The sequence below is a fragment of the Peromyscus maniculatus genome, chromosome 1, assembly GCF_049852395.1.
Source record: "Peromyscus maniculatus bairdii isolate BWxNUB_F1_BW_parent chromosome 1, HU_Pman_BW_mat_3.1, whole genome shotgun sequence".
Lineage (NCBI taxonomy): Eukaryota > Metazoa > Chordata > Mammalia > Rodentia > Cricetidae > Peromyscus > Peromyscus maniculatus.
The window spans coordinates 55,735,465-55,755,605 of NC_134852.1; the positions used below are offsets into that span (position 1 = coordinate 55,735,465).

At 39.6% G+C, this 20,141-nt stretch overlaps 1 long non-coding RNA gene across 2 annotated transcripts in view; it reads right to left on the minus strand.

The window, feature by feature from the left end:
• Window positions 1–5,351: 5,351 nt before the first annotated feature.
• The window catches only part of LOC143266921 (uncharacterized), a 75,212-nt gene continuing 60,422 nt past the window's right edge, over window positions 5,352–20,141 (minus strand). For both annotated transcript variants that reach the window (XR_013041759.1, XR_013041762.1), the window contains one exon: window positions 5,352–6,607. This is a non-coding gene — a long non-coding RNA (uncharacterized LOC143266921). The remainder of the gene's footprint in view (window positions 6,608–20,141) is intronic.

The window sequence follows — 20,141 nt, forward strand, 5'->3', positions numbered from 1 at the left end:
GTAGGTTTTTGAAGTGTTTGAAGATTACCTACCTAAGTGAAGTATATCTATGTATACCTAGAAAACTTAACTAACATGACTATAAATTTGATTATCATAGATGACTAATTACTAATCTGTATTTCTCAACTATATACTATAATTTCAAATGAGTTGCACAAACAAAATACTTTAAACAAGAGTTTAGTTTATGCATAGAGTATAACAAAATTAAATTTGTATCAATAAACTAAAATCCATAGCAATGTAAAACATTTTTAAACAAGTTGTTGCTCTTTAAAAGTAGTCAACAATCTACTCTTTCATCCTATCATATCTATATCCTATATTTCTATATCATACCCCCTTTCTTATTTTAGAAAGAAATTGACTATGACCAATAACAATTTGTAATCAACAACCTAAACAATGACAAACATCTAATATCCATTTTTTTGGAATGTGGGCATAGTTTTCTAGGCTACTTCCTACTCATAGGAGGTGCTAGTAGTTTCATGAGGATCCTAAGAAAATTAAGATTTATGGTCAAGTTCTAACTAGAATAGTCTGTGACACTGTATTCTCTGAACCTGTTGCCTTGAAGCTGTTCTGGATGTTGGATCATCATCTGGAGACCTCTCAGGGGCGTCTTCCTTGACCAAACCATATTAGCCTGGAAGCAATCCACAGGTTCTCATCTTCTGTGGAAACAAAAGCAGAACCTCTTTCGAAAACAATATATCATTAGACATAAATTTTGAAATCAAGATACCTTTAAAATATACACATTGATTTAACTCAGCAGCTTTTACAATCAAATGTTTCTCTGCAGTTAAAAATCCCAAAGACAATATAATCTAGACTCTGTTTGTGATTTCCATCTTTGCCTGGCTTATTTTTTATATTACTTTTACTGTTTCTTTAAAGACTTTGTTTTGTGAAACCACTTCTTTCTTTATATAACTGTTTATATTCATTTTCTTCTCTCTTCCAAGACTACATACATTTTTACATACACTGTAAACCATTTAAAGTCTTATTACATCTGAATCTGCCTTATTGTGAATCTATTGCTTTAAACTGCAGTGGCTAGTACTGAAGCTGCAGCCTTGGCTGCTGACTCCACCCATCTCAGCTTTTCAACATGGTGGAGATAATTCACAACCAGCTCTTGGACCAGGCTGTCCACTGACTCTGGGAAGCAGTGGGTCTGTGCCTCTATCAAAGCAGCATGTAGCCCAGAAACCTCTTCTTTTTTTGTTTGTGCTAGCGAAAGCTAAATCTACCACACAGTGCACTACATGACTTAGAGACATCTCTGTGTAACTTGATGGGAATCTGCCATGCTGTACCTCATGGCTTGCCTGAGACACAACTATGAAGCTGTTTTTAGCTCCATTTTAAAATCTCTTAAGTTCTCTCAGGTTTTAGGTGGAAAATCTTGTCCCATGTTGGGCACCAATTGTAATTGGAAGTTTTCCTGTGTCCCGCCCAGTCCACAGCCAGTTAGACACAAGTAAACACACAGAGGCCTATATTAATTACAAACTGTATGGCCGTTAGCTCAGACTTGTTACTGGCAAGCTCTTACACTTAAATTAACCCATAATTCTTATTTTTGTTTTGCCACATGGCTTGGTACCTTTCCTCAGTTTTGCCTTGTCATCTTGCTTCCTCTGTGTCTGGCTGGTGACTCCTGACTCAGCCCTTCTTCTTCCCAGAATTTTCCTCGTCTACTTGCCCCACCTATACTTCCTGCCTGGCTCTTGGCCAATCAGCATTTTATTAAACCAGTGTACAAAAACAATATCCCACAGCATCCAAAAGATTCTCACTGGGGAAATACACTGCTCCTAAGGGTAGGCTGCATGCCTGTCAATATATAGCCAACCGAATAAGAGTTCAGCCTCATCATTAGAGGCTCCTTGTCCCATAATGTTATGTCAGTGTTTTTCCTCTTAAAAAAACAAACAAATAAACTTTATCTTACTTCATATTTTAACTTCATTTTATTTATAAATCTTTTTCTCTCTTTTTCCCCACAGGACCTTGGTGCATACAACTTCTGTTTTGTATTTTGTGTTATTCCTGACTTTGAGAACAAGTGGATATCTCCATCTGCATCTGGTTCTTGTGCCTTTACTTGATCTACCTTCCTTCTGTTTATTTTGTATGTTTTTCTATTTAAATGTGTTAGTTTTGTTTTATCTTATTATACTTTATTTTATTATTATCCCTTGGATGCCTGTTGGTTTTTTTAATAAGAGACAAGAGGTGGATCCAGATAGGAGGGGAGGTAGAGAAGAAATGGGAAGAATGGAGAGAGGGAAAACTATGATTAGGACATATTGTGTGAGAAAATAAAATCTATTTTCAATAAAAAGAAAGATAAAGAAAAAATTTAAATTAATATAAAATAAAGTCCAGAGAGTCAAAGGCTGCCATGTACTGGGACTTAAGACCAGAGGAGTTCAAATGTGTGTCGAGAGTAAGGGATAGGAAAATTGAACCAAGAATTGCTAGTATCTTCCTCCTCCGTGCATTGAGAGCCTGACATGTGGAGGTCCAGCTTCCTCTCTGATTTCCTGCCCCAGGAATAGGACATAACTAAATGTGAAGGGATATAGGACTTTAAGAGTGAAAAGTCTATGTAGATTTTAAAAACTGTTGAGGTAGAAGTCTTAGAACAAATAGTTCCTTATCTCCAAAACTGATTTTCCTCCAAAATGTGCAACAATAAAAAAAACTCAAAGAAAAAGCATTAATGTTCTACTTTTATTTGTAATTTATTTTATTTATTTGTTTATTTACATTTGAGAAAAGTCACATTCTATGTTATGTTGGCTTAGAATTCACTCTATGGCATATATTGGCCTCAGACTCATAATAATCCTTATGCCTCAGATTCCTAAGTGCTAAGATTATGTGTATGAGCCAACATGCATGCCTTTTGTTCTGATCTTCGATGGCAGAAAATTGAAATTTAGAATTTAAATGTAAACTTCTTTAAGTTTCTATCTCTGTGTTCTGATAACTTAATGAGAAAAGTATACGATAGTTCCCAAAGTCATTTTAAGACTGTTTATTTTATCAATAAGTTCAGAATAAAATATATAGAATTTGTTAGGCAGAAAATAAACCATATGTAACCACATAAAGCCCAATTGAAGGGAAGCTTAAATGTGGCAATATATTTCATGAACCTGACATGACTGCAAATGTTTAAATAAGTGATCTCTGGCAAATGATAGAAGGGGTATTTTCAAATTATCTACAGGGTCTAGAAATGATTTGGGAGCTATTAACACCAATCCCAACTCAAGGGACAACATTAGCTGAGCATCGTCATTTGCAATTCACATTGAATGGTACCATCCTTGAATATTTTAAGGAGGTCTCCCACCATGCACCTGGACCTAAGTAGCATATAGTCACAGAAGAAACCATAGCTTCTGAGAATATTTCATCCAACAACCATTCATTCCAAATAAGCCCAACATCTTCCAGTTCCTTAAAAAGTTTGAGCATGAGACGTATTCGGTGGTCCTGACTTGTGTATAACCCCGTTGTACCATGAGTTATATGCTGCCTATCCTCTGTTTTATAAATTGTACTAGTCTGATAAGGATATAGGGCCTGAGTAAGATAATGAGGATCACAGTGGGCCCTATTAGACTTGCCTCTATGTTAGGGAGCTTTTTTGACCCAGCATTTTAGCCTTATCTGAAGAGGGAACATGGACGATGTATTTTCTTCTGGAACTGCTTCGAGCTGGCACTGGGGCGCAGTTGTCGGGCGGAAGGCAGAAAGCGGAAAAGCTGGTCAAAGACTGGGCAAGGGGCATTTGTCAGAAGCAAGTAGCTGCCTGACCCCATAGCGACAAAGGAAGAATCATTTTAGCTGGGCTGGTCTGCGTCAGCTTTTAGCAAGTCCGGAGCTCACAGTAGTCTGGAGCAGTGTAGTCAGCAACTGAAGCTTGGAGGTGACTGCCAGCCAAGTGGGGATCTGTTGAGACAAATTTAAACTAGAAACAAAAGTTAAAATTTATGAACTTATTTGGAACCCCTTAGGTCTATATCCTTAGTAATGGGAAAAGCACTAGTCCCAAAACCATGAGAGAGGAAAATATCATCTTTAGGAATACTTATCTGGGGTCCTTTTGACTTCTGTGAAGTGGGTCTAGGTTTTATGACTCTTTTGATACTTTGAGGCCTACTTACAAAATGACATAAAAGTTTTAGATACATTAGTATTACCAATCCGTACTGAAATCCATATTGTAAACAAAGCAGGTAATGGGTACCTGTAAAACAGTAGAAGTGGACTCATACCTTTGAGTCTCAACAAGAACTACAGATTTGGGTTAAAAGCTTGTGCATTTTCCTTCTGTCCAGAAAGTGAGGTATAAATTGGACAGAGATTTTTGGCCTGATGAGAAGCACTTTTAAGTTTATATTTACATATATTTAGATGACATCTAAAACAAATTCAAAATGTTGAGCTTGTAACTGAACAATAAGTAGTCATTGCTCTACCAGCTCATCAGGGCTCCTAAATGTTTAGCTCTAGACCATAGAATAGGAGAGAAATCTGAAACATATTTTATCTTAAATCATTTTTTTGAGATCGTCAAAGCTTAGAAGTTTTTTTTATTATCCTAAAAGTGAGCTAACAAGCTAGTTATATCCTTGCAGAAGGATCTGGTTGTCTGATGCTGCCACACTGACAAAGTTAGAGCTAGCCTAGCCATCAGTACTATCAGAATTCTGAGAAGGATAATATCTGAGTGCAGACCAAGAAGCTTTCAATCCAGGAACTCAAAAGAACAGAGTCAGGATGTCTGATGGTAACCAATTAACCATGAGATACCCCTCTCCAGAGATAACACGACCTGACCCCAGAGAAGAGTTGTAAAACTCCTGACAAGGCAAACAGACAAGCTAGAATAAGATAAAGTCCAGGCCCGGGAAAAATTGGACCAATCAAGGATGGACCTGTACTAACCCCCTCCCCTCTAAAAAATTTTATGTGTTTTGCCTATAAAAACTAATTTCCCCAAGAAAGAGTAACTCTTCCCTGCCTCACTTGAGATGGCTTGAGATGAGTTCCCTGTCATGACTTGTAACAGATAAACCTTGCTTTTGCATTCTGGAAAAAAAAAGTTTGAGCAATATAAATTTTTCAATATTATTATTTAGCCACCTTGAAAAAAAGCTCTCATATCTCTGACCTGTGACACAGTATTTTGGAATAGAATGGCATAAAGAATACATTACATCAAAATAGTAAGGAAAACAAGATGTTATCATTTCATGCATTTATGAGTGTCTCAAAGAAAATGTTGCAATGGTGTAAGTGTAACTAAAAGCATTATTATCTGTTACCCCCCTTCCATTAGGCCTTTTTTCTGCACATATAATGACTTTTCTCCTTTCTTCTCACTTCTATATTTTGTTTCTTTAAGATGAAATATTTTTAGTATATGGAAATTGAAAACTTTAGCTAAAAAATTATTCCTCCAGAGGTACATTTAGCATTTATGTTTATATTTTAGTGGTATATTTGCCTTATATTTTAGACATATGCTGTATAGCTAATGAAAGTCAACAAAACCCCCACCTACAACAGCTCACGTGTAATTAATGTTTATTTCCTTAAATCTGAAACCAGGGTTTCCTGATAGCCTGAGAGCATTCTCTGTACAGAGGGCACTTTGAACATGTAGGACTCTTCTTCCTGGTAACTTTCCATCCTTTTATCTCTATGTTACAGGGCCAGTCTCAATTCATTCAACAAAGGAGTCTGGTGAGTACACCATCCATTAAAGGATTGAGTGCTGTGCTGAGAAGGAGCTCACACCACTTCTTGAAAAACACACAAAAATATATTCTTTATGCTATCTTGAATTTTTAAAATTAACATAAACCCACTAAGAATGAATTATGGGAGAGTTAGTGGGACAGATGCATGAAAATGCCAAGATCAGACCCATGACTTTTGTATTCTTATGACTACAACAACAATGGATCATGATCTGCAATGCCTTTGCTTCTTTGAGATTCCTTTTTTCTGTAATTATGTATATATCTATATATCTGTTAACACATACACACGAATACAGTGTCTGTGGTCAGAATAGGACATTGGATTCTCAGGAGCTGAGGTTAGAGGTGGTTGAGAGCCTCCAGATGTGGGTGCTGGGATATGAACTCAGGTCCTGCGCAAGAGCCAACCATGCTCTTGGCCACCGAATCACCTGTAGCCCACCTCTTTGCTTCTTATTAATACATTATCAATTAAATAATGATTTTCTGTGTGAATATCACAAACTGAGATTATTTTGTGTCCTATGAGTTTAAGAGAAGAATATGTTTCATTGCTGACGAGAATACTCTGTTTCCATAGGAACTCTTATATCTTGATACTTTTCTCCTTCTGTAAAATCTCCATAACCAGCATGCTCTTTGATAATAACTCCAGTTCCCTCAGCTCTTCCCACATGTTCAGTAAAATCATTCTATTCTCACTTACCTTTTGAATCCAGCTAGTATCTATGGTCAGGTGTCCTTAAGGCAAACCACTCTACAGTTTCTCAATAGGAGGGCTTCTATCCACTTAGTCAGAATTGCTGAAATGACAAGAATGAGAATCTCTATGCCAATGCATTTGAGGAACGTATGCACTAAAGTGCTGGTTTGATTCAGTATAAGCTGCTGTGCAGATTCAAGGTCCAAGATGGTCAGTGATTTAATCCAAATGCCAGGGTTTTAACTGTGTTTTGTTAGAATGACAACAAAACAAAATAAAAACAGAATCCTAAAGCTTCTTTATTAGAACAAAAAGGGAACATTGGCTTTGTGTTGCTACACTGTAGTAAACAACTGGTGCATTGAGACAGCGAGAGTGCCCACAGTATACACTGGTACAGGGTATATAGAGAACAGATTGCAGTAGGGGGAATGAAATTTGCAGTTTTTAGAGCATGTGAAACTGACATACTGAGTCCATGTTATCATGAACATATCTCACTGATGGATATTTACTATGCATGATAGAGAACTGGGTAGCAACCAGAAGGAGGAATGATTTGAAAAGTGACAAAACAGAAACAATACCTTTTTAGCCAAGATCATTATGTTTGTTTGTTTTCAAATAACATGAGAGGACAAAGATGTAGAGGTTTTATGACTGGGATCCTGCAGCAGGTATCTTAACAGACCAGATCTGAAAGTGTTGAAAGGTGGGGCAAGATCAGGCATAATTTTCCAGGGGAAAGGACAGGGGGAGGGGTAAGTACATACATCACAGAACTATCAGAAGGACACAGGATCTCTACTCCAAGAAATATTAAGAGACTGTAGATAGTCAAGGGCCAGATGCCCCAGATATGGAGCACTACAAAAATGATGTGACACATGTTGAGACCCCCTGCCCAGATAGGTAAGTCAGGCCATGTGGTCATTACATATCATATTCCAAATTATTCTAAAAGATAGAATGATGGAGATGAGACCAAACCCCAGTCCTACTCATTGCATCTCATTAGCACTGAGATATCAGCAGATGATTGACATGAAGATAGAGGAGGGAACTTATTTACTTTGAAAGATTTCACAGAATGAAAGCACTGAAAAAGATTGGAGAAGCTTTCTGATGAACAAAAATAATATAAAATTATTCTAGAAAGAAAAATAGAAGGTAACATTTCAATTATAAAAAAAATGATAAGCCATGAGCTAAATAGTCTTCCATGAACCAAGACGGCTTAGAAATTCAAGGATGTTTTCCAGTGAAATGGAACTATGAGTACTATGAAAATATCAGCTGTACATTGTTACATATTTATATGACAATAAAGAATGGATAATAAGCATAATTCAGCCATCATCAGAGAAGCTTCCTCCTGCAGCAGATGGGAACAAATACAGATACCCACAGCCAGACGGTTATGCACAGAGACTGTGAAACACACGGCTCTAAATGGTTTTTCTACACCAAATCTCTCCCCTCAGAGCTCAGAGAACCCTAAAGAAGAGGATAAAGGAAGCATAAGATCCAGAGGGGACAGAGGACACCAGGAAAACAAAGCTACCTAAGTCAACTGAGCAAAGATCATATGAACTCACATAGACTGAAGCAGCAGTCACAGGACCTACTCTGGACTGCACCAGGTCCTCTGCAAACATATTCTAACTTTCAGTTTAATATTTTTATGGAATTCCTGAGTGTGTGAACAGGTGTGTTTCAGGTTCTTGTAATTTCTCTTGGGCTATTTTACTTCTGTTGGTTTTTCTTGTCCAGTTTCAATGTTATTTTTTTTGTTGTATCTTATATTTTATTATTGTTTGTTACCTCTTAGAAACCTGTCCTTTTCTAATAAGGAACAGAAAAGGAGTGGATCAGGAGTAGGGGGGGTTGGGAGGAATGTGGAGGAGTAGAGGGAGGGGAAACTACAATCAGGGTATATTAGATGAGAAAAGAATATACCTTAATAAAATGTGAAAATTTTAAAGTAAAAAATAAAAACAAAAAAATAAGAGTATGGAGAATGTTGGAGGATATAGCTCAGTGGTGGAGATTTACCTCACAAATGACAATCTCTTTGATAGATTCCCAGGCTTTCAAAAAAATCCTGAGATATTATGTAACATTTTTTCTTTATATTGATGAATTCTGATATGGTTCAAATCAGAACATGCTGTTTAGAGGTCTTAATTAAAGAATAAATCACATTTTCACCAATCACCAAGGTCTCTTTTCAAATATTAACTCAGGTAACAAAATAATTTATTGCCCAACTGTGTACAGGTGACTTTTGTTAGTTTGAGTCTGCAGTCGTAGATACCACTGCAAAAGAAGCTTCCTTTCCCAGAACAGCTAGTGGAAGCAGAGCTCATTGACTTCAACATGGTTTCTGGTGGCAGCATGGACTATGGACACCAACATGGCCCCCAGCTACAGCACAGTCCCTGGGAGAATTTTGAGGTGGCCCAATCTAGAAAATGAAGCATTCTCCATCCCCATTAGTGTGAGCTTCAACAGCTCTAGGTCCACATCTCTCTGGCTCATGCATGGAACTCTGCTCTGCCATCTTTTTTTCAATTTCAGGAGAACACTTTTAAAAGGTCCCATAAGACCTACCTTTTTTAAATGTTTCTGCGTTACCTGGCGCTCTCTGACTCATCCTCTGCTGCATCATCCCTACTCTGAGCCTCCTTGAGTCTCTCAGGCTCCTTGGAGCTGCTCCATGGGCTTGGGGATGCCAACAGCCATTGCCATCTTGAATTGATCTCCACTGTAAATTCTTGAAAATAATTGATGTAATCCCAGTTTTTTTTTAGTTTCTAATTTATTTTATTTTTTTTATTTATTTTACAACACCATTCAGTTCAACATAACAGCCACAGATTCCCCTGTTCTCCCCCTCTCGCCCCTCTCCCTCTGCCCCCAGCACACCCCCCATTCCCACCTCCTCCAGATCAAGGTCTCCCCCGAGGACCAGGGTTGACCTGGTAGACTCAGTCCAGGCAGGTCCAGTCCCCCCCTCCCAGACCAAGCCAAGCGTCCCTGCATAAGTCCCAGGATTCAAACAGCCAACTCATACAACGAGCCCAGGACCCGGCACCAACGCATAGCTGCCTCCCAAACAGATCAAGCCAAATGACTGTCTCACCCATTCAGGGGGCCTGATCCAGTTGGAGGCCCCTCAGCCTTTGGTTCATAGATCCTGTGCTTCCATTCATTTGGTTATTTGTCCCTGTGCTTTATCCAACCTTGGCTTCAACAATTCTCGTTCATATAAACCCTATTCCTTCTCACTAATTAGACTCCCAGTGCTCCACCAGGAGCCCAGCCATGGATGTCTGCATCCAGATTCCTCAGTACTTGGATGAGGTTTATGGCACAACTATCAGGGTGTCTGGTCATCCCATCACCATAGTAGGTCAGTTCCTGTCGTCTCTCAACCATTGCCAGCAGTCTTTTGTAGGGGTATCTTTGTGGATCTCCGTGGGCCTCCCTAGCTCTCTGCTTCCTCCCCTTCTCATGTGGTCTTCATTTACCATGGTCTCCTATTCCTTGTCTCCCTCTCTTTTCTTGATCCAGCAAGGATCTCCCACTCTGTTTCCCTCGACCGTTGCTCTTCATTGTTGCCACTCATGACCAGGCTGTTCATGTAGATCTCATCCATTTCTCTGTGTCTTTTTTGGGGTCCCGTTTTCCAGGTAGCCTCACTGGTGATGTGAGTAGCAGACCAGTCATCCTTGTTCCACATCTAGCATCTTCCTATGAGTGAGTACATACCATATTTGTCTTTCTGAGTCTAGGTTACCTCACTCAGGATGATTTTCTCTAGATCCATCCATTTGCCTGCAAACCTCATGATGTCATTGTTTTTCTCTGCTGAGTAGTATTCCATTGTGTATATGTGCCACAATTTATTTATCCATTCTTCAGTTGAAGGGCATCTAGGTTGTTTCCAGGTTTTGGCTATTGCAAACAATGCTGATATGAACATAGCTGAGCAAGTGCTCTTGTGGTATGATTGAGCATTTCTTGGGTATATGCCCAGGAGTGGTATAGCTGGATCTTGGGGGAGATTGATTCCCAATTTTCTAAGAAAGTGCCATACTGATTTCCAAAGTGGTTGTACAAGCTTGCATTCCCACCAGCAGTGGAGGAGAGTTCCCCTAGTTCCACAACCTCTCCAGCATAAAGTGTCTTCAGTGTTTTTGATCTTAGCCACTCTGACAGGCGTAAGGTGGTATCTCAGTGTTGTTTTGATTTGCATTTCCCTGATGATTAGGGATGTTGAGCAATTCCTTAAATGTCTTTCAGTCATTTGGGTTTCCTCTGTTGAGAATTCTCTGTTTAGTTCTAAAGCCCATTTCTCAATTGGACTGTTGGTCGTTTTGATGTCTAATTTCTTGAGTTCCTTATATATTCTGGATATCAGTCCTCTGTCACATGTGGGGTTGGTGAAGATCTTTTCCCATTCTGTAGGCTGTCGCTTTGCCTTGTTGACCATATCCTTTGCTCTACAAAAGCTTCTCAGTTTTAAGAGGTCCCATTGATTGATTGTTTTTCTCAGTGTCTGCGCTACTGGTGTTATATTTAGGAAGTGATCTCCTATGCCAATGCGTTGAAGCCTACTTCCTACTTTCTCTTCTAGCAGGTTCAGAGTAGCTGGATTTATGTTGAGGTCTTTGATCCACTTGGTCTTAAGTTTTGTGCACGGTGACAGATTTCGATCTATTTGCAGCCTTCTACATGCTGATATCCAGTTATGCCAGCACCATTTGTTGAAGATGCTTTCTTTTTTCCATTGTATACTTTTGGCTTCTTTGTCAAAAATTATATGTCCATAGGTGTGTGGGTTAATGTCAGGGTCTTCAATTTGATTCCATTGGTCCACATGTCGGTTTTTATGCCAATACCAATCTGTTTTTATTACTGTAACTCTATAGTAGAGCTTGAAGTCAGGGATTGTGATGCCTCCAGAAGTTGTTTTATTGTACAGGTTTCTTTTAGCTATCCTGGGTTTTTTGTTTTTCCATATGAAGTTGAGTATTATTCTTTTCAGGTCTGTGAAGAATTGTGTTGGTATTTTTGATGGGGATTGCATTGAATCTGTAAATTGCTTTTGGTAAGATTGCCATTTTTACTATGTTAACCCTGCCTATCCATGAGCATGGGAGATCTTTCCATTTTCTGACATCTTCTTCAATTTCTTTTTTCAGGGACTTAAAGTTCTTGTCATATAGGTCCTTCACTTGCTTGGTTAGTGTTACCCCAAGGTATTTTATGTCATTTTTGGCTATTGTAAAGGGTGATGTATCTCTAATTGCCTTCTCAGCTTCTTTGTCCATTGTATATAGGAGGGCTCCTGATTTTTTTGAGTTGATCTTGTATCCTGCTATGTTGCTGAAGGTGTTTATAAGCTTTATCACTTCCTGGGTGGAATCTTTGGGGTCACTCAAGTATACTATCATGTCATCTGCAAATAGGGAAAGCTTGCCTTCTTCCTTTCCAATTTGTATCCCCTTAATCTCCTTATGTTGTCTTATTGCTCTGGCTAGAACTTCAAGTACTATATTGAATAAGTATGGGGAGAGTGGACAGCCTTGCCTCGTTCCTGATTTTAGTGGAATTGCTTTGAGTTTCTCTCCATTTAATTTGATGTTGGCTGTTGGTTTGCTATATATTGCCTTTATTATGTTTAGGTATGTTCCCTGTATGCCTGATCGCTCCAAGACTTTTATCATGAAGGGGTGTTGGATTTTGTCAAATGCCTTTTCTGCATCTAGTGAGATGATCATGTGGTTTTTTTCTTTGAGTTTGTTTATATGGTGTTTTACATTGATGGACTTTCGTATGTTGAACCACCCTTGCATCCCTGGGATGAAGCCTACTTGATTATGGTGGATAGTTGTTCTGATGTGTTCTTGGAGTCTGTTTGCCAGTATTTTATTGAGTATTTTTGCATCAATGTTCATGAGGGAGATCGGTCTGTAGTTCTCTTTCTTTGTTGCATCCTTGTTTGGTTTAGGAATCAGGGTAATTGTAGCCTCATAGAAGGAGTTTGGTAATGTTCCTTCTGTTTCTATTATGTGGAACAATTTAGAGAGTATTGGTATTAACTCTTCTTTGTAGATCTGGTAGAATTCTGCGCTGAAACCATCTGGTCCTGGGCTTTTTTTGGTTGGGAGATTTTAATGACTGTTTCTATTTCCTTAGGGGTTATTGGACTGTTTAAATAGTTTATCTGGTCTTGATTTAACTTAGGTATGTGGTACCTATCCAGAAAAATGTCCATTTCTTTTAGGTTTTCCAGTTTTGTGGAGTAGAGGTTTTTGAAATATGACCTGATAATTTTCTGGATTTCCTCAATGTCTGTTGTTATGACCCCCTTTTCATTTCTGATTTTGTTGATTTGGATTCTCTTTCTCTGTCTTTTGGTTAGTTTGGATAAGGGCTTGTCTATCTTGTTGATTTTCTCAAAGAACCAACTCTTTGTTTCAATTTTTTGTATTATTCTCTTAGTTTCTAATTTATTAATTTCACCTCTCACTTTGATAATTTCCTGGCATCTATTCTTCCTGGGAGACTTTGCTTCTTCTTGTTCTAGAGCTTTCAGGTGTGCTGTTAAGTCACTAGTGTGGGATTTCTCCAACTTCTTTATGTGGGCTTTTATTGCTATGAATTTCCCTCTTAGCCCTGATTTCATAGTGTCCCATAAGTTTGGGTATGTGGTGTCTTCATTTTCGTTGATCTCTAGGAAGTCTTCAATTTCTTTCTTTATTTCTTCCTTAACCCATTGGTGATTCAGTTGAGCATTATTCAGTTTCCATGAGATTGTATGTTTTCTGTAGTTTTTGTTGTTGTTGAAATCTAACTTTAAACCATGGTGGTCTGATAGAACACAGGAGGTTATTCTAATTGTTTTGTATCTGTTGAGATTTGCTTTGTGGCCAAGTATGTGTTCAATTTTAGAGAAAGTTCCATGGGGTGCTGAAAAGAAGGTATATTCTTTCTTGTTAGGATGGAATGTTCTGTAGATATCTATTAGGTCTAATTGGGTCATGACATCAGTTAAGTCCTTTATTTCTCTGTTAAGTTTCGATTTGGGAGATCTGTCCAGTGGTGAAAGTGGGGTGTTGAGATCTCCCACTATTAATGTGTGGGGTTTTATATGTGGTTTAAGCTTTAGTAATGTTTCTTTTACATATGTGGGTGCCCTTGTGTTTGGGGCTTAAATGGTAGAATTCAAACTTCATCTTGGTGGATCTTTCCTGTGATGAGTATGTAATGACCTTCTTGATCTCTTTTGATTGATTTTAGTTTGTAGTCTATTTTGTTGGATATCAGGATGGCTACCCCTGCTTGTTTCTTAAGACCATTTGATTAGAAAGTCTTTTCCCAGCCTTTTATTCTTAGGTAGTGTCTGTCTTTGAATTTGAGATGTGTTTCTTGTATGCAGCAGAAAGATGGGTCCTGCTTTTGTATTCATTCTCTAAGTCTATGTCTTTTTATAGGTGAATTAAGTCCATTGATATTAAGGGATATTAATGACCAGTGATTCTTCATCCCTGTTATTTTTGGTGGTAGTGTGTGTGTACTTCCCTTCTTTGGGGTTTACTGTTGTGGTTTTATCTATTGCCTGTGTTTTCGAGTGTGTATCTGACTTCCTTTGGTTGAAATTTTGCTTCTAGTGCTTTCTGTAGGGCTGGGTTTGTGGATAGGTATTGTTTAAATCTGGCTTTGTCTTCGAATGTCTTGTTCCTTCCGTCTATGATGATTGAAAGTTTTGATGGGTATATTAGTCTGGGCTGACATCCATGGTCTCTTTGTCTGCATTACATCTGTCCAGGTCCTTCTGGCTTTCAAAGTCTCAAACACCCTGACTCCCTATAAAAGGTTCAAGAAAGGCTTGTGCAATGGAGTTCACAGTTCTCAAAGGTTTATTTCCTTCTGCAGCTTCTCATCCTTAGTTCCTGGAATCTTTAAATATCAGTACTGAATTTTACTTGTTCAATGTCACTAAATTGCTCTTGAAGACTTAAGTGTCATAGATTCTAATTAAATGACTGAGGGCACCCTATCACAAATCCTTTTGCTTCTAGCTGGGATTGCATTGTGGAAGGCATAAGTAGAGTTTCCTCCAAGCTTGGGTGCTGTCTAATTGGGTGCTTTTTAACTGCTGGTAATATCGAGAGAAGCCTATGTGGTAACTGCTGGGTTAATGCTTATTTACAACCCTCTGATGTGTGCACAACCACTCATAGCTGTGTAGAGTCTTCTAATGCTAATCTCAAAGTGTCAGGTCTGTTCCTTAAGTTAAATGTTACCTAAGAGCTCCTTCACAGGGTTTTCAGGCGCTGCACATCTCCTAATCTCTACTCTACCATGTAACTACCATAGTAAGTGGATGCTAAGCTGGGTTTATTCACTAAATTTGTTGAGCTGAATCATCAATATGGTGTTTTGTTTGCTCTGATTTCTTTAGGGAAAGATCTCTCTCTCTTTCTCTCTCTCTCTCTCTCTCTCTCTCTCTCTCTCTCTCTCTATCTCACACACACACACACACACAGACACACACACACACACAAATACACACAATGTTCTAGACTGCTGGAAAGGCAGGATGACAGCATAACAGGATAGCAGGACATGGGTTTGATGGTCCCCATTTTCTCTTTTCTGTCTTAGAACAGTAATGCCATCTACAGACATAATGATGTAATTCCCCCAACCCAAGAGCAGTTTCAGTTTTTAAGCTCCTTGGGCAGAATATTGACATCACTAACAAACTTTCCTGGGAATCTTAAATCAAACTGGAGAACAATGTGGTAAAAATGCAAGCAGCCTTGCAAGAACAAAGACTCACAGAAGCATTTATGATATATCATATTTTTTATTTTATAATTTAATTTAATTTTACATATCAGCCATGGATTCCCTTGTTCATTTTCCTTAGTTATGATAAAAAATAATTAGATATAAAACCTTAAACTCACAAATACAAGATAGGTACGATATCTTCTTTAATATTAGAATAACTCTATTTCTTGATAATTGTTTTGTTATTTGTAATTTTACTATGTTAAAGTTAAAACCTCCCTTTTTGAAAAAAAGAAGAAAAGGGGAAGTGCTGTGGATATCACTCTGTATAAATAAAACACTGATTGGCCAGTAGCCAGACAGGGAGTATGGGTGGGACTAACGGAGAGGAGAATTGAGGGAACAGGAAGGCAGGGAGATAGAGCTGCCAGCTGCCTGCCGCCATGACAAGCAAGATGTAAGGTACCAGTAAGTCACAAGCCACGTGACAACTCACAGATTATTAGAAATGGGTTAATTTAAGAAATAAGAACAACTAACAAGAAGCCTGCCACAGTCATACAGTTTGTAAGCAATATATGCATCTGTGTGTTTATTTTATAAGTGGGCTGTTGAACTGCCGGGGCTTGGCAGGGCCTGGAGAGAAAACTCCAGCTACAAAATTTTAAAGAGACAACCTGCACTTTCCATCTCCTTTCCCATCACTGATTCCTCACTCATCCTGTCCTTTTCTTCATGATTCTCACCCTTGTTGACCTTATGGAACTTGACAAAGTCATCTTTTAATCAGATTTCTGGCAGCTCACACATGTGCTTTTCCTTACTATTCAAAAACATGAGGAACAATGGTGGTGGTATCACAAATAAGAGATTTCATGAGTAGGAGAGTTCTTGAGCATGTGCCCACAGGGCCCAGCTTTTAGACAAAAGAGTTGGCAGGGTAAACAGGATGTGTCTGCCTTGATGTTTTAACTGCACTATCTCTGCCCAGGCAGCCAGTTGTAGGTGTATAGCTGTTGGTGTCAGAACACAGACACCACTTCCCTTCATCCTGTAGTCTGTTGGTTGGTATAGAAAAGAGGTTAGTCTTTCCTGTAGCTACACAGTTACCAGAGGACTATGGACCATCTGCAATTGGAGTTGCTCAATACAGTCCCTGGGCTGTTCAACATACTTGGGTAGGCAGAATAAATACAAGATTGCAGAGCTGTCCCCAGGGAATGGCTCCTATAGTCTCAATGACAAGAACATTGTGTGTTTGATGAAGGGAAAGATAGTAAAGGTCCCACCAGTCATACCTAGCCCTGAGTTTGGTTCAACAGAACCTAAGGAGATGTATGCATGTGACTCAAAGGAGCTCAGGCACTGGAGAGGAGTTCTCTGGGCATGACTCCGTTGATCTTCAGAAGACTGTGTGTGCTGGTTAGGTACATCACCTTCCTGTTCCATAGAGGAAGAGAAAGCTCAGGTTTAGAGATAAGCCCAGGTACCACAGTTTACATTTCCCAAGTTGTATAATGCCTAGAACATGGGGTTTTTGTTTGTTTGTTTGTTTTCCACTGTTGGTATTCTGCACGATGAAGGCAGTCTCCTGAGATCATAGTAAATATTCCTCTCATTTCCTCTCCCTTCCAAAGACAAATTATTCTTACTAGGGCACTCATGTGTCCTCCCAGACATCAGTTTGTCACGCTCAGTTTCTGATCACACCCTCCACTCAAGAAAAGTTTCTGATACAATTGTGAATCTTTCCTGATTCTTGCCTGATGTGAGGGTTGAAGCAGGTTAGTAGACTTCCTGGGTGCAGCATCTCTCTAAGTTTCCACAGCATAGCTCCCCTAGCTCTGAGCATCCTCAGTTTCTCCTGTCATTATTTAATGCTCTCTGAGGTGATGTTGTGAAACAATACACTAAGGTGCTGTATGAGCAAAGATCCATATGGTTATTGGGAATGGAAGAAAGAGACCACTGTCTGTTTCCTGTTTTGAAATTCAGGAGGATTGTCCATTTTCTCAAGTTTCTGTGGATCCACAAACTCTATCTGCTGCCTCAAAAGTGCTGGGTTGACAATCATGCACCATGGCAGCTTAGCTATACTTCTCGATAGCTGATGTTTGCTGAATGTACCAGCTGATAGAAGAGTGAGGGTCTTTCTCTGAATACTGGGAGGAAAAGGGTTGTGGGATTTCAGGGTGTGCCTCTTCTCACTACAGGAATTCCTGAGACCCTGCATGCAGAGATCAAATTTCCTCAGGACCTCAATTAGACATTTGGAACTTTTCTGTACATCTTAGTCACTCTGCTCTACTCCTTTAGACCCCTTGTGAAGAACCTCAGAAATCTCCCAGAATATTGAAACTATCTTGCCCCTGAAAAAAGCTCTAAAATCTGCAGGGTGTGTCTTCATTGTCTATGTGGCTTACCTAATATCTTCAGAGAAGCCGGGAGCTACTTAGAGAAAAGCCACAGATCATAATCCTGGGTAAGATGGGAACTGATGTAGCCTCAGCATAGCAGTACAGAGTAGAGGGATGTCAGGGAGTGGGGTTCAAGTCATGCATGAGATACTGCTGCCTCTCCCCACTTGTTTTCTTTCCTCTTTTCTGACATTAGAATTATTATAATTCTCTATTTTGGGGTTTTGTACTGCAGACTGTAAATATGGTTTACAGAAGAGCTGAGAACCTGAAGAGCAAACACCGAAAGCAGTATACCAAGGAGCATGAAGGCTACCTGGCAGATAAAGTCGGTGTGTGAGCATGGAGGCTGGAAGATTGTGTGTCACCTGGTCAGCCAATGTCCTGGGACTGTGTTGTGCTGTTTCAGTGAGTCTATGATCCAATGAACAGGCTCTACACTCACTTAAGCACACATGCTCTTGCACCCATACAAGCCAACACACACATACACACACACACTCATACACATGTAAAGAAGACTGAGATATAGTTCATATGGAAGACAGCTATACAGCAACTGAGTAAGGGGGTGGTCGTTGTTTTCTATAGTACCAGGGTTATGAAGGTGAGAATGAATGCAATGCTAAGATGTCAGACCCGAACAGAACTATGCTTTGTTCATCTCTTTGCTGACAAGGCTTTTTCTTATGAGATTTTAAGTATTAGCCTGAATCCTGTTCTCTTTCTGTAGAATAAGACAGAAGAGGAAGAGGCAAAGAACAAGCCCTTCAGGGAGGATATAAGAAATATCCTCCAAAACTCCACAGCATTTGGAAAATGGTGCTCCCTTCTAAACAGGCAAGTGGATGGCAGTGATAAAGACAGGAGTGGAGGGGTGGGACCCAACCTGACATTGGCATTAAAAAAGGCTAAAGAATGTTCAGGAGGAAGCACATCTATTAAACCACTAGTGGTGTGTGGCCCACAGGAAGCCTTTGAAAAAATAACCCCCACCACATCATCAGCAGACACTCATTGTGGTGAGACTAAGATGGTGAGAAGCCCAGATGAGTCACCACAGGTAGATGACTTGGCAAAGACTTGTACATAAGTGGTCTGCATTGCATCTGAGTCAGCAACATGGTGTAAGACTGGAGCTCACTAGTCTGTGATGCAATGGATAGGCTCCACACTCACTTGAACACACGTGTGCACTTTATCCAGACAAGCACTTTATCACACACACACACACACACACACACACACACACACACACACACACACACACACACATGCAAAGTGCAATATGGTGCTGAGAATATTGAGTCTTAGTGGTTACTGAAGATGGCTATATAGGAATTGTCTAAGTGGCTGTTTTCCATAACACCAGTGTTATGAAGGTGAACATGGACCTTATGCTGAGATGTCAGACCTAAACAGACCTACACATTGTTCATCTCTTTGCTGGTAAAGTCTTTTCTTCTGGGATTTGAAGAATTAGCCTAAATCTGTTTCTCTTTCTGTAGAAGAAAAGAAAAGAGGAAGAGGCAAGAAACAAGGTATTCTAGGAAGATATAAGAAATCTCGGACAAAACTCCCCAGACTTGCCCAAATTCATCTCTCTTCTGCATAGACTTGTGTATGGTGGAGAGGTGAACCCCAGGCTGACATCAACAGCTACAAAGGCTGAAGAACATTCAGGAGGAAGCACACCTGTGAAACGAGTGGTGTGTGGCCCCCAGGGATGCTTTGAGGAAATAACCTCCACAACTTCAGAAGACACTCCCTGTGGGGAGACGAAAATGATGAGAAGCCCAGGTGAGTCACCACAGGTCCATGACTTGGAAATGACCTGTGTATAAGTGTTTTCCATTGCCTCTGGGTCAGCCACACAAAACAGACTCCAGCTCTCCAGTAAAGTAAGGTGGTGCTGGTGCACAGGTGTCTGAGGTCTAGAGCACTGAGCGACAGAGAATGTTCCTTCCCCTTGTCCACGTCCTCGGCCATTTGCTTCCACGGATCCACTTTGCTGTGGTAACAGAACCTCCTGTGATGAGTGTTGTCTCGTTCCTTCCTGCCATCTGACTGTCTTGTCAAAATAACTTTAACTTAGTTTACCCAGACAAGTTTCCTCAAAACTTGTTTGAATTCAGATCCTCATCTTTTCTGAGCTCTGTAGAGATTTGAAGAAGCACATTAAGAAAATACTGAATCACCTCCCATCGTAAGGAATGTGCTGTGCATTGTTACTTTATGAAAGTTGGACTCTTAGATAATCTTAGGACATAATGGAGAGATGTGAGGGCAACAGAATTTTGGGTACATGAGATAATGTTTTCAGCATTTGGTAGACTCTCACAGGAAATCCTCAATTAGGGCCAGGGAGATGATGACTCTGTGGGTGAAGCACTAGCAGTGACAGGG